Below are 16,153 nucleotides of genomic sequence, written 5' to 3'. Positions count from 1 at the left end.
TAATGCCAATGAATGAGAAAGATATTGGTATTGATATATCAGATAAACTCTGATTCATATATATGTGTATATATATGTATATGTGTATATATATATATATATATATATCAGTTGCAAGTTTAAATGTTTTATTAGCAGTAAAATTTTACTTTGCAACACACCATACAATAGTTCACAGTGACTGAGATCCACCGTACCTGACAAAAAAAAAAAAAAATGTCCATACATTTCCCAAAGTAGAAAAGTGTATCGGCCACATTCTGATGACCGTGCAATAAAACTGGAAATTAATAAGAAGGAGATTTTTAAAACCAACCAGAAAAATTTAAAATACTCTCTTTGTGTATAGTAAAGATGAAAATTCAAATAAATGGGAAAAAATAGATTATGGCTTCGAAGGGTTGGAACAAACTGATGACACTTTGTAAAATAGCAAAATTAAATTATACCTGAGCAAATATAAAAATAAATTCCATATGGATGACATATGTATTTATATTTTTGCCTCAATTTCTTATTTTTATTATTTAAAAATTTTTGTATTTGAGTATAGTTGACATAGGATGGCATATTTAAGCGTGAAAAGTAAAGGCACTTTTATTATTTTTTTAGTACAAGAAAAAACATAGGTTTAAAATTTTGTATAATCTCGAAATAGGCAAGGCTTGGCCAAGCAGAAATCATAAACGAAAAAATTGCTAGTTTTGAATGCATAACACAATTGTATAACAGAAAATCATCATAAACAAATTGAAAAGTAAATGGCACACTGATATGTGCAATATAGTTGATAGGTAAATGATTAGGCCATTAGTATGTAAAGAGTTCCATAGTCCAATAAGAAAAGATACAAATTCAACAGAAAGCTAATCAAAGATAGAACAAAATAATTGACAAAAGAGGAAATATAAACTATTATTAAAATAAATCAAAAAGTTCAATGTTACTAGTGTTTAAAGAAAATAGGGGATCCCTGGGTGGCTCAGCGGTTTAGCACCTGCCTTCGGTCCAGGGCGTGATCCTGGAAACCCTGGATCGAGTCCCTCGTCGAGCTCCCTACATGGAGCCTGCTTCTTCCTCTGCCTGTGTCTCTGCCTCCCTCTCTCTCTCTCTCTCTATCTCTCTGTGTGTTTCTCATGAATAAATAAATAAAACATTTTTTAAAAAAAGGAAAAAAAATAAATATGATGCCATTTTCTCTGTATATAACTGGCAGATTTTTAAAAATTACTACCTCTAGGATTGAGGAAAGTTTAGGGAAACAGGCACTCTGATATACTGCTGATAGAGTAATTTATCAATATATATCAAAAGCTTTGGAAGTTTATATGCCCTTTGCCCTAGCAACTACTAGTCTTCTAGGAATTAATCATAAAGAGGTATTCAGAAATGTACAGTAATATATACCACACTCAAGTGTCTTTAATGATATGAGGAAATGTTTATGCTACATTATACTATAAAAGAAGACATCAAATTGTATATATAATACGATCATATAAAGGTTAAACTTTATACACATATGCCTTGAAAAATATTAAAATGTTAGCAATGGCGGTTTCTGTGGTGGAATTTGAGGTGACTGTTGCTTAAAATACGTTTTCTCAAAAAAAAATTTTCCCTCCATTTTTCAAAGAGCCTGTTTTAATTTTATAGTACAGAAAAAAGGCTATTGAAACAAGAGTCTACTCCTTTAGGAGTTAGAGAAATATAGCTACGGAGATTGGAAGTGACCTTAAAGATTTTCTATTCAAACCCCCATTCTGCTCACTGCTAGCCCATCAGCACTTCAACTCATACTATAAAGAGTATATTTTGGGGTCGTTCTTTCTTCTTTATATATATTTGATTTTTAGCATTTTTCGAAGGAGAGTTGTACAGATAATTCAAGGATCAGAACACGAGGCCTGTGTGAATAGATAAAGATGCTGGCATTCTAAGGATGAGAGGAAGAAGTGGCTATTTTAGTCTTTGCTCTCTTGCAGCAAGTATTCTAGCTATATTCTTCTAGGTTGACCAAGCCTGTTGGGTACCAGAGATGGCTTCTGTGGCAGTCACGAAAATGCACTTGCAGATCTCCAACTAGAAACCACAGGCCCCAGCTTTGCTGAGCTCAGAAACCCATTGCTGTGTTTGTGTGGAGGCCAAGCTTCCCAGTGGCTGCTATAAGCCATTGACCGAGTGCATTAGAGATACTACAGCAGACCCATACCTGGGTAACACAGGACTCGTCGGACCCCTGTCCTTGCCCCCAGGACACTGTGCTCTTTGCTGAACCATCCTCAGACTCCACAGCAGCAGAAGACACCTCCCCCAACCTTCCATCCCTCCCTCCTGCACTCCTGCTCTTAACTAGCTCTCCCAGGCTTCTCTGGGTCTCTTCCCATTTTTTTTTTCTTACTCAAGTATTTTCCCTAACAAAATCCTTGCATATTTAATTCCATCTTGGCTGTTTGCTTCTCAGAGGACTGAGCAAACTGAGCTTCCCAGCAGTCTTGAAATCCTAAACCTTGTTGCCCCCTTCCCCCACTCCTCAGAGTCAGCCGCCATCATTGTCACCAATGCATGTCAGTGAGGCAGAAGGAAAAGAGTCGAAATGGGATTAACGGACAGACAGCCTGTTGCAGTTTCAGGCTCTGTGAGGTAATAGGCACAGATTTAGTCACATTTCATCTATTCAGATCCATCTTCCATTTCCATTACGGTGCATTTCTCATCCCAGCTTCTTGGAGTCTGGATAAATTTCTGCTGAACACACATTGACCAATGAGACCAGTGCTGTCCAGTAGAAATATAATGTGAACTACATGTGTAATTTTAAATTTTCTAATAGTGGCATTGGAAAATAAAAAGCAGGTGAAAGTACTTTTATTAATAAATTTTATTTAACTCATAGTATCAAAATGTTATTTCAGCACGTAATCAATATAAAAATTATTAATGATATATTTTACTTTTTCGTGAGGTATATCTTTGAAATCCACCATGTATTTTATATTTACAGCACATCTCAGTTCAGACTAACTTAATTCAAAGGCTCAGTAGTGCCACATGACTAGAGGCTGTATTGGGTGGTACAGAACCAGACTGTAAGTGCCTTTAACATAAGAATGAGGGTTTTTTTTTTTTTCTGTTTTTGGCTTAGAAGAGCAACTGGGACTGGAATGAGCACTTAGTAGATACTTCATCAATACTTGGTTGGTTACTGTTTTTGTTGTTGTTGTTGTTGTTAAATAAATATAAATAAGTAGTTAGTTACTGTTACAATATACAGAATGTGTGTGATATAAGGGTGTCTTACTCACATGGCTATTAAGGGCTAGGGAGTGATTTCGATGATGACCATAGGCCAAGGGGGGACTGAGGTGCATGGAGGTGCCTCTCAGCTCCAGGTGGTTATTGACATCTGTGGAGGTGAGTCCTTTATGCTTTCTCAGAAGAGAACAGAAATCTCAATTTCCATGTGAAATCTTCCAGTCTTTAATGTCAGTGATCAACTCAAAATTAAAATGAATATGGGACAGTGTTTGCTTGTGGAACACACGTATTTGTGACTAATACTCTCCACTATATGTAATTCCTTTGAAGGCAGACAAAATATAGTTACAAGTTAATTAGCATTAGCAAGAGAATTAAACAAAACAATGATAAAAGCTGCCATATTGCTTTTAGTGGGAGTGGGGGAGGTGTCATATGTTCTTCAAAGCTTGGGGTAGCCTATTTCAGAAATGTTAAAATCCTGTGGTTTCTGGGATGCCTGGGTGGCTCAGTGGTTGAGTGTCTACCTTTGGCTCAGGGCGTGATCCCATGTCTGGCAATCAAGTCCCATAGCAGGCTCCCTGCTGGGAGCCTGCTTCTCCCTCTGTCTATGTCTCTGTCTATCTCTGTCTCTTATGAATAAATAAATAAAATCTTTTTAAAAAAATCCTGTGGTTTCAGACTATGGATTCTTAATCTTTTCCTTTTTAAAAGATATTTATTTATTTATTTATTTATTTTATTTATTTATTTAACAGAGAGAGCACAAATAGGCAGAGTGGCAGGTAGAGGGAGAGGCAGGCTCTGAGCAGAAAGCCTGATGCGGGGCTCTATCCCAGGACTCTGGGATCATAACCTGAGCCAAAGGCAGGTACTTAAGTGACTGAGCCACCTAGGTACCCTTCTTAATCATTTTCTATGTGCATATGTATAGATAGATATGTCTTTAATATTTCCCTGTAGAAATATAGTTAGATGGAACACGACACTTTAAAATGCTTGATATCACTACTGCTAATTGAACCCATGGGGCAGAAAGTGCTTATTTTAAATGAGACAATGTCAAATTCCTTCCCACTCTGGGCTGTGAAAGAGCTTCAGCCTGTTGATAAAGAAAGCCTGTCGGGAAGTCACACTGTGGTACACTATTACTGCAGCACACCGCAGCTGTAACCCACACTCCCCAGAATTTGCCTGAGGTTCACAGTGGCCAACGAGCTGAGGACCGAACCCTTCATAGTGCCACCTCCAGTGAGGGTTGAAGAAGGAGCATGTCATAGGAAACACTTCCCTCCATAGTAACAAGTAAGCTCTGATATGAAATATGTTCCAGTTCTCCTAACCAGTATCATAAACATTCTGGAATGCAATCCTCTGCATCATCCAGGTTGACTGTCACATTCCTGTGGGTGGGAGATTCAGCACCAATTCTGTAGATCTGGGCTCCAAGTGCAGGGACCTGCCATTTCTCTTGGAGGTAATGCCTCAGAAGCCAGAAAAAAACACAGTGGCAAACTTCTGAGAGAAGGGTGGGAACCAGCATTCCCTTCACCACTGGTACTGACCTACAGTCCCTCCCCATCTAGGTCTTAAGCAGAAGAGGCCATGAAGCTAGTCAAGAGAATAATTCAGGATTTAAACCAGGATTTTCTGATTCCAGGGCTATGATTCTTCCATGAAGCTCACTGGTTACTGGTCTTCATATTTCCCTCATTGCTCTCTGCCCTGCCACCCTGTTTCCTCACATCTTCAAGTTATTTTAGATCCAACTCGACTTTGACATTGGATAGAGAGGTGGAATAGCAATGATTGCAACAGCTCATATGTATAAAGGCTCTTGGTCCAGCACTGAGTGTCTGACCTGAATCATTTCCATTGGATCCCCATGGCATCTGCATGAGTGAGATGCTATTATTATACCCACTGAACAGACATAGAAGGACACAGAAGTTCATAGAGTTTATGTCACTTACTCAAAATTGCAAAGCTAGTAAATGGCAATCCAGATTTGAACCTGGGTTTATTTTTTTACACTTACTTATTTTTTTTTAAAGCAGTTCTATTTTATTTATTTATTTATTTATTTATTTATTTATTTATTTATTTATGATAGTCACACAGAGAGATAGAGAAAGAGAGGCAGAGACATAGGCAGAGGGAGAAGCAGGCTCCATACATCAGGAGCCCGACATGGGATTCAATCCCAGGTCTCCAGGATCGCGCCCTGGGCCAAAGGCAGGCGCCAAACCGCTACGCCACCCAGGGATCCCTACACTTACTTATTATACCATATCCTTCCAAAAGAATTTGAGGTTGTATAAATCATAGAATATATTTTTACAAGAAGAAATGATTCTAGCGGAAAGTGAAGGTAGGAGGGGAAACTTAGGGCAGGCTCAACTAAACCATTCTATACAGGGGTTGACACATCTAGACTAGTCTGTGTCAAAGACTAATTTAATTTAGGCTGTTAACTGTAAATCAAGGTAATATTTTCCTGGGCTCTTCATGCTTGGAGTCATCAATCAGTCTTCTCTTTCCTATGCCTGTCCAATCAGTTAGGACTTAATATTCTCAAATTTGTCTCTTCTCTGCCATCACTGCTGCTCTCCCAGTTCAGGTCCTCATCATCTCTTGTTGAATATCAAAGCAATTCCTCAATGCTTTTTCCCTCTGTCCTTTATTTTCTCCACTCTCACTGTACTCTGGTTGCTTTTACTTTCTAAATAAGTCTTTCTTCCCATTTTTTAAAAAAAGATTTTATTTATTTATTCATGAGAGACACAGAGAGAGAGGCAGAGACATAGGCAGAAGCAGAAGCAGGCTCCTTGTGGGAAGCCCGATGTGGGACTCGATTCCAGGCCCTCCTCAGGAATCACAACCTGAGCCAAAGGCAGATGCTCAACCACTGAACCACCCAGGCATCCCTTTCTTCCCATTTCTTCTCTTTGTTCCAGCTTAGACCCCACTGTGTCTCATCTACCTGGATACTGTGGTCGTCTAACCTGTTTCCCCAGGTCCCTGGCCTTGCCCCACTCAAATCTACCCTCCACACACCAATTGGAAAATATCTGCTCTCTGCTTAAAATTACATATTGCTCTTTGGTGCATCAAAAGGCACTATCAAAAAAGGGAAAAGGCAACCTGCACAGTGGGAGAAAATCTTTGCCAATCATATGCCTAATAAGCAATTAATATCCAGAATATATAAAGAACTCCTGCAATACTACAATGAAAAAGCAAACAACCCAGTTAGAAAAATAGGCAAATAGGAAAATAGACATTTTCTCCAGAGAAGATATGCAAATAGTCCATAAGCCCATGAAAAGAGGCTCAAATCACTAATCTTTAGAGAAATGGAAATCAAAACCACAATGAGATACCACTTTATACCCATTAGAATGGCTACAATGAGACAAGAAAAGGGAGAAAAAAAACAGAAAATAAACGTTGGAGAGGATATGGAGAAACTGGAATCCTTGTGCATCTCTGGTGGGAACGTAACATGGGAGCCCTGCTGTGAAAAAGAGTTAGATGGTTCCTCAAAAAGTTAACCATAGAGTTGCCATATGATACAGTAATTTTACCTCCAGGTGTATACCCCCAAAATGGAAAACAGACTGGGATAGATACTTGTGCACGATGTTTGTAGCAGCAGCATTATTCATGACAACCAAAAGGTGGAAACAACCCAGATGTCCATTAACAGATAAATGTATTAAAAAACGTGGTGTGTGTGTGTGTGTGTGTGTGTGTGTGTGTGTGTGTGTGATCCAGCCTTAAAAGATGAAATTAGGGGATCCCTGGGTGGCTCAGCGGTTTGGCGCCTGCCTTTTGGCCCAGGGCGGGATCCTGGAGCCCCGGGATCGAGTCCCGTGTCAGGATCCATGCATGGGGCCTGCCTCTCCCTCTGCCTGTGTCTCTGCCTCTCTCTCTGTGTGTGTGTGTCTCTCATGCATAAATAAATAAAATCTTTAACAACAAAAAAAGAGATGAAATTACAATACATGCTACAAATGAATGAACTTTGAAAGCATTATGCTGCATGAACTGACACAAAAGGACACATATTGTATAATTCCGCTTATCTGAGGTATCTAGAATGGGCAAACTCACAGAGATGGAGTAGAACAAAAAAAAAAAAAAAAAGAGATGGAGTAGAACAGTGTTGAAAGTAGACTGACAAGGGGGTAGGGGGAAAATGGTAATTCCCTGTTAAACATCAATTCCATGTTTAATGAATAGGGTTTTTGTTTGAGGTGATGAAAAGTTTTGTGAACAGATAGTCGTGATGCACAACATGGGAATATACTTCATGACACTGAATCGCACACTTCAAAATGGTTAAGACAGTAAATTTTTTGTGCATATTTTACCATGATAAACAACAACAACAAGAACAACAAACCTACCATCAACAGGATAAAGTCCAGGCTCCTTAGCATGGCCAATAAGAGCTTTTATGACACCTCTGCCAATACCCCAGGCTCACTCCCCATAAGTCCCCCTGTCTATGGTAAGGCATTTGTACTATCCTCCTTTCATCATGGGGTTCTATGGCCCCCTCTTTCATTCAAATCTCAACTCAGACTTCTTTCCCCAGGAAATCCTCCCTCCCATTGACTCCTCCTGCTTTACTCAGCACCCTTCATCTCCACTGTCCATCTTGCTGAAACACACAAACTTCTACTCACCCCTCGACATGGAGTGTCACTGCAGTCCTTCTGTGAAGCCCTCCTGCCCCTTCTTAGGCGGGGTAGCTTCTCCCAGCATCACGTTCCTGAATTTCCCAGGGCTCTCTTCCCTTTGTGTGGCAATCATTAGTTCACCTCTCTGCCTCTTTCACTAGCTTGGGAGCTTCTCTGAGGAGGAGACCACAGCACCTCAACACACAGCAGTATAATGGAGTAAAAGGCCCACTCAGAAGTCCTTGCTGGATGACTGAATGTCTATGAATGGCCACATCTCAAGCCTTTTAAGTTTGGACATGAGAAGAAAAGACCTTTGTTCTCTAGGGAAATAGAGGAAAAATTTAAATGTACTTTTCCCATCAAAGCCTTAGACGGTCTTATTTGCAACTTATGAGAAAGTAGACTCTAAAAGACATCCCTGCTTTGTTTAATTTCATTTTTGGTTGATTGGTTCTCTTTTAGTTCTAAGTATATACCATAAAGACCAGAAATCAACATTTCTTCTAGCTTTTTTTTTAAAAAAAGATTTTATTTATTTATTCATAAGAGACACATAGAGAGAGGCAAAGACATAGGCATAGGCTCAACCACTGAACTACCCAGGTGCCCCACTTCTAGCTTTAAGAAGAAGAAAAATACTTGGGAGAAAGAAAGAGAAACTTTTAATAACTTCTAGAAAATGTGGTTCCTTAAAGAGGAATATTTCGCTCAAGCCATTAACATATCCTCACCTTAAATGCCATGTCTTCATATTTTTTTCTGACTCGTACTAGCCAATTTCTGCCTTCCTAACATAAATCATTATATAATCTCTGCCCACTGTTTTCAGTGGTCCCTTTCAAAATCAAATGTTTAATGGCAGCCAAAGTCCTGAAGTATAAACTTTCACAAAAGTCTATTAGAGAATAATAAATAAAGGTTTTGAATATCTATGACACACACACTGCCCTCTATTTTTTTTTAAGATTTCATTTATTTATTCATGATAGACACACACACACACACACACACACACAGAGGCAGAGACACAGGCAGAGGGAGAAGCAGGCTCCATGCCGGGAGCCTGACATAGGACTCGATCCCAGGACTCCAGGATCATGCCCTGGGCCAAAGGCAGGCGCTAAACTATTGAGCCACCCAGGGGTCCCCACACACACTACCCTCTAGACAGTACTTTTTTTTAATTTATTTATGATAGTCACAGGAGAGAGAGAGAGAGAGAGAGAGAGAGGCAGAGACACAGGCAGAGGGAGAAGCAGGCTCCATGCACCAGGGGCCCGACGTGGGATTCGATCCCGGGTCTCCAGGATCGCGCCCTGGGCCAAAGGCAGGTGCCAAACCGCTGCGCCACCCAGGGATCCCCCCTCTAGACACTATTTATGCCACCTGCCTTGCCTTACATGGGCTGCCGTAACAAGGTACCATCAACAGAGTAGCTTCAAAGAACAAAAACTTACCGTCTCAGTTGTAGAGGCTAGAGCCCAAGGTGTTAGCAGGATTGATTCTGAGAGCTTACAGAAAGAATCTGTTCTGTGCCTCTACATCTGGTGGTTTTCTGGCAACCTATGTTATCTTTGTGTCTAGAAACATCACCTTGATCTCTGCCTTCAGCCTCACATGGTGTTTTCCCTGAGTGTGTGTGTGTGTGTCTGTATTTATTTTCTCCTTTTTATAAGGAAATCAGTCACCTTGGGTCAGGAGGCTACTCTAGTCCAGTATGACCTAATCTTAACTAATTATGTCTGTAGTGACCTTATTTCCAAATTAGGTCACAGTCTAGGAATTAGGATTTCAGCAACATGAATTTTGAGGGGCTGTAATCAACTCACAGCACCACCTCATTTAATCTCCCCAACAATCCACTGAGAAATTTGTTGTTATCCCCATTTCACAGAGGATGAAAATGAAGCTCCGTGAGATTGAGTAACTACCTCAAAATAGAATGACCAGTGGATTGCAAAGCTGGGATTTGAAATGTGGTCTTTCTGATTATGAATCAGTCTCTCCTCATTATATAAGTGAAATACCATTGTTTACAGTCTCTGCCTGATTTCCTCTAGGCTTAGTAAATACCTGTCAACTTAGTGAGCCTGAGCCTTTTCACTGTTACATAATGATTTAGTTCTATTTCAAAATATTTAGTGAGTGCCTGCTACTGTAAGTATTTCAGACACTGGGTTCAAAGATGAAACATGGACCAGGTTTCAAGGCACTTAAAATTTAGTGGAAGAGACAGACATATCAACAAGCCACTATCTCATAAGGAAACCTGAAGGGTTAGATAGAGATTCAGACAACTCTGTTGGGAGGGATTAATATTAATCAATAGGATTCAGCCAATAATTTTTATATCTTCGCATGGATGACAAGAGACTGAGGAAAGCACATTTAACCCACACATTTCAGGGGGAACCTGGGTGGCTCAGAGGTTGAGCATCTGCCTTTGGCTCAGGTCAGTGATCCCGGGGTCCTGGGATCCAGTACCCCTCGGGCATCCTGCAGGGAGGCTGCTCCTGCCTCTGCCTATGTTTCTGCTTCTCTATGTGTTTCTCATGAATAAATAAATAAAATCTTAAAAAAAAACCCACACATTTCCTTTGCTTTTGCATGCTCCCCCTCCTTCATGGGACTATCAGGAAAGTGTTATCCACCAAGGAATTAATTTCGGAAGCAGAATTAGCTTCAGAGAAGCCTGGTCCCAGCATGCCGTTCTTTTTCTCCTTTGAGGTTATTCAATCTCTCTCGGTGAAGAGGATCTGGTTCTTGAGACATTTAATCTTAGCATGAAGCAGCCTCCCTTCTTTGAGTCTGATGATGAAGTTTCCACAAGAGAACAAGAGGGCTTTTTCTTCCTTGCCCAGGCTCACCCTGAATGTCACAAATTGGCCCTTCTCTGGGGGAAAGTACACAAGCGGTTGAACAGAGCCAATCTTTTCTTTACTCTAGCTACCAGAATCAGTCTGATGGATGAAATCGTTTCAAGGAAGGCGCTTCTTCAAAGCAATGTCACAGTCCCTTGCCTTTGAAGTCATCCACATAAACTAGTTACTGTAGAACTGACACAAGTGCATGTCCCTCTCAAAATGCACACACATGCTCCAATATGTTACAGACTTTCAACAAGCAATGGTGGAATTCTTTGGGCTTCAAAAAACAATCTTCTTGCAGACATGAAAATATGTTTTAAAATTTTTCACAGAATCAGATCTTTTTAAGATTTTTTTTTGAAGATTTTATTTATTTATTCATGAGAGACACACATTGAGAGGCAGAGATACAGGCAGAGGGAGCAGCAGGTTCTCTGCAGGGAGCCCAACATAGTACTTCATCCCAGGACCCCAGGATCACACCCTGAGCCAAAGACAGATGCTCAACCACTGAGTCAACCGGGTGCCCCTCATTTAAGATTCTGAAACTTCCAGACAGGGCAGCATGAGAAGCAGAGCAAAAGAAAGAGAGAGAGGGGCTCTTCATTCCTAAAAGGGGAGCTATAAGACTTATCAATCTGGGTTTAACGAGGTATGGCAGAAAAAGGCTAGTTAATATTTGGACTTCAACCTCAAAAATAGAGCCTCAAATATTCTCAATTCTCTAAATTCTCCTTGATGTGAAATTTACAACTAATAGTTTATTCACACATTCATCCAATAAATATTTATTGAACAACTATTATGGGTCAAACACTGGGTATATAGAGAACGTTTGGAGGAACTCAGACTCAGGATTATGGTAATGCTAATGTCACTGTTAACCACAAGTGGATAAAAATGCCAGCTATTGCGTGGTAAGGACTATCCTTCATTGTGTCTGTGCTTGGGGTGGATGGGATTACCATTCTGTTGTAGGTGGATGCAGTATCAAAGTTAAAAGCTCACTCAGGTCTTCATGAATAAGAGTGGTAGATATAAAATACTCAGTGAGACATAGCTCTGTGTTGGAGATAAGCTATGTCAGTAAGGGAGAAAACTAAGAAAGAAAGGAGTGAAAAAAAATCTTCCTTCCAACAGAAAAATCACCAGTACTAATATGTATGTTTTTGGAATATAAGCAGACACTAAGTATAACACAGATTCTCTTACATTTGATGATATACTAACACAGATGTATTAGTTAGGATGCTTTTGGTTGTAAGAACAGACAATCCACTGAAAGTGGCTTAGATAATAAGGATATTTATCATCTTACACAGCAATGAAATCTGGAGGTCAGGGGATAGCTGAGCCTTTAATTCAACAGCTAACGAGTTCATCAGGGAAGCCAGATTCTTTCCATCTTTTTATTGCATCATTCTCATGGTGTCAGCTTTTGGCTCCAGACATATTCCCTCATGGTTGCAAGATGCCTATGGCCAGTCTAAGCATCATATCCTCACAAAACTGTGTCCAATGGCTTAAGAAGAAACATCTTCCTTTGCATTCCTTTTGAATAGCAAAGAGATCCTTCTAAAAGCTCCCTCTGCAGACTTTCTGTCAGGTCTCATTGGCCAGAATTATGAATCACATGCTTATTCTTAAACCAATCACTGGCAAAAGAAATGAAATTACCTAAATGATCAAGATTTTGCCCCTAGGGTCAGCCTCCCCTGAAAAAAAATGGCTATCACTCTTGAACAACATGGAAATACCTCTGGCAAAGAAAACCTGTCAATTGTAGTTGGTGGTAGGAGGAAATAGGAATAAGGCAACCAGAGCAACCACCACAGAAGAGTTACCAAGCAGGAGCACCTCCAGGCAAGGAGCGATTCCATTAAGGGAACCTTCTCTACCACTGGGCTTGACCTTGCTTCACAGATGAGCTTCTCTTACAGGAATGAGTTTTGCTGATCTTTAGGATAGCTGCTAAGGACACACTGTGCTGTATATTCTGCTGGTTCATATTACACCACCTTGACCTGAAGCCAAACTATGCATAAGAGTTCTAAAATGGTTTATGGCTAGAGCAGGCTAGCTGATGTCATTTGTCAAATGTGGCACTCTAGAATTATCTTACCAATATAAAACCATACAAAGACTTTTCCACAGAATATTTATAGGAAAATATGATTTTGCAACAAGAATAAAACACCCTTCAGCTTACTTTTTGTGGAATCATGGGGCAATGGACTTGGCCCATTGTAGTAATGGTGAAGAGAATGAAATTAGTGACCAAAGATGTTTCAGGTTGAAACTCACTGACAAAGGAAATATGGGTGGTACTCCGAGTTGCTCTCTACTTGTAAAACTGAAATTCGGCAGCCCGGGTGGCTCAGCAGTCTAGCACTGCCTTCGGCCCAGGGTGTGATCCTGGAGTCCAGGGATCAAGTCCCACATTGGGCTCCCTTCATGGAGCTCCCTCTGCCTGTGTCTCTGCCTCTCTCTCTCTCTCTCTCTCTGTGTATCTCTCATGAATAAATAAATAATATCTTTAAAAAAAAACTGAAATTGAGTCCCTTGAGATGGAGAAGTTTGCTTTTTATATGCAAATTATTCAGAGGTAGAAAGGATCATATTAACATACTTTTTCAATATTCCAGGTGTACCTAACACAGTGCTCTGTATGCCATACAGAGTAGCTACCTTGATGAACTGATTGTAGTAAGATTCCTTCAAGAAATTGTCAAAACAAGAAAAGACCCCAAAATATTAGATACGTTAGCAATGTTAGTACTAAATCTCTCTTTGCAGATGCAAAGGCTCTCCCTCAGTTTCATACAGTGGGTTCCCAACTACACATGCACATTGATTCACCCACAGGGTTTTCAATACCTATGGCTCCGCCCCACCCACAGAGTTCCTGATTTGGTATGGAGTGCAGCCTGGGTGTTGAACTGTTTAAAAGCTCTCTAGGTGATGGTAACATGCAGTCGAGGTTGAACACCCATCAATATCACCTGGAAGGTGTACTAAAACACAGATTCTTACCCATCTTCAGCATTTCTAATTCACAAGGTCTGAGGTGGGATCCAATAATTTGCATTAATGAGTTCCCGGGAGGTGCTGAGACTGCCGGCAGGGTGCACTTTAAGAATCCTGGCTCTAGAGCTCAGTTTCTCAAACCCATAAACCCATATAGGTCACGGGTCCAATTGGACAGTTTTTTTTTTTATAGCCCATGAACTAAGGATGGTTTCACATTTTAAAGGTGTTCTAAAGCAACAAAAACAAGACAGTAAAAACAAAGAATATGGTATAAGAATATTGTGTAGCCTAAAGATATCCAATATCTGATCTTTTACAGAAAGTGTTTGTTCCTGCTCTAGATCGTGAAGTCTGATGGGGAAAAAGTAAGAATCTTAAAGAACAGGAGAAAAACTGCAGTAGGAAAAATTGTTCTGGTAGGTGTGGGGGAAACTATAAAACAGCTCAAAGATGATTAATCCCCTACTATGTGCCAGGAGAATGGCATACTTTCATTTATCCTGACAACTACACATTCTTATTACTCCCCATTTTATAAAAGATTAGGAAATTGAGGCTTAAGAGACATTGACTTACTAGAATATAAAGCTAGTAACTGATAGAACTATGATTCAAAGACTTCTACCAACCACACTATGTCAGAAAAAGTTTATAATCTATTTAGAAGTGGCTGTAACTCCTAGAGTGAGTCTGAAAGTACTATTTTTTCCCCCAGTGGTTCTATTCAATTTGTTATTGACTGATTGTTTCTCGGGCACTGTGCTATAAAAATACATGAACTATTACCCCTGCTTTCAAGGAACTTACTGTCTAGCAAGAGAAACAGACATAGGAGGAAACCCATACAAAGCCCTATGAGGGCTTCATAGGACAGAGTGGTCAGGGAAAGCTTCACAGAGCAGAAGCCCTTAGAGGATGTTAGCTGTCCAGATGAAAAAGCTCAGGAAGATTACCCAGCAAATCCCAAATGGAAGAATGTTACTAACACGCAGAGTCTCCCAGGATTCCTATAGCCCAGGGAGTTCATGGTGGCCTCAGCCTCTGGCTGTACAAATGTGACAGCTAGGCAGGTTAACTGAGAAGAGACCCCTGGCTTGCAAGGCTAGAAACAGCCAGTGACCACAGCAGTTAGTGTGTGACAGTAACCGCTGGTCCAATTTCAGTAAAATGAGAAGATTTCAATTCTGCTTCATGGTTTTGGGCAGTCATTTCCAAGCAAAGTTATTAAAAGAAGGGCTTATTTCAGTTAATGGTTAGTCTGTTGGACAGGGGAGAGTTGTAAGCGAACATGTGATAATGATACAAGGCTTGGGTTTCATACACCACTTTTGGCCAGAATAATCTGAAACCACCAATTTTATATGTGTCCGATTTGCCATGCTGAGTTGAGAAGGCAGGCAGGATTCAGTATCGTTCCCCGATGTTGGTTTCAAGAGACTAATGTTTTCACTTCTCTTTTAAATTCATTTTAAAGAGTTGAGGTGCAGATGAAACCATTAGACAAGAAGCACTTTTCTGATTGACCAGTCCTGTGTTCTGAGGCTACAGAGATGAGTAAAACTGAAACTTGTGCATAAGGAATTTGCAGCCTGGGCTGGGAGAGAAGAAAGGCTTGTGAACAGATTATCTCATTAAGGCAGTACATGCTGAAGGCAAGTCAGGATGACATGAGAAGCCAGAATAAGAACCCCTAACCCTCGAGGGGTTCAAGGAAGACTCCTGAGGGGAAGTGTACTGGGCAGAAAACTTGCTTCTAAAGTCTGATGGGGATCCATCCCTTTGACTACTTCTTGGTGACACTGTCATTTTCTATTCTTATTACAACGCACATCTGACCTATCAGATTTGACCTGGCTTTTAGTGATTTAAGTATAGTCTTAGAGAAATTGTATCATCATCCATCACTGAAGTGCACCAGCCCCTGGGGAGATAAGTTGAGAACAGATTAAGGACATGAAACATCAGAATGCAGAACCCAGAGACATACTAGGAAATAACTCATCTAGAAAAAGCTGAAAGTTTATATGGAAGCATTCTAGAATTCTCCATTTAGATCAGGCATTTTATTTTTTATTTCACATGCTACATCTCAAAAGTTGGGAGAATAAAATACGATCACTGTAGAAAATTTTGGAAAATAAGGGGAAAGTACAAAGAAGAAAAAAAAATTTTTTTTAATTTTTTATTTATTTATGATAGTCACAGAGAGAGAGAGAGAGAGAGAGACAGAGACACAGGCAGAGGGAGAAGCAGGCTCCATGCACCGGGAGCCCGACCTGGGATTCGATCCCGGGTCTCCAGGATCAC

Source organism: Canis lupus, chromosome 7, assembly GCF_011100685.1.
Source record: "Canis lupus familiaris isolate Mischka breed German Shepherd chromosome 7, alternate assembly UU_Cfam_GSD_1.0, whole genome shotgun sequence".
In the NCBI taxonomy this organism is placed as follows: domain Eukaryota; kingdom Metazoa; phylum Chordata; class Mammalia; order Carnivora; family Canidae; genus Canis; species Canis lupus.
This window is presented reverse-complemented; position numbering follows the sequence as displayed.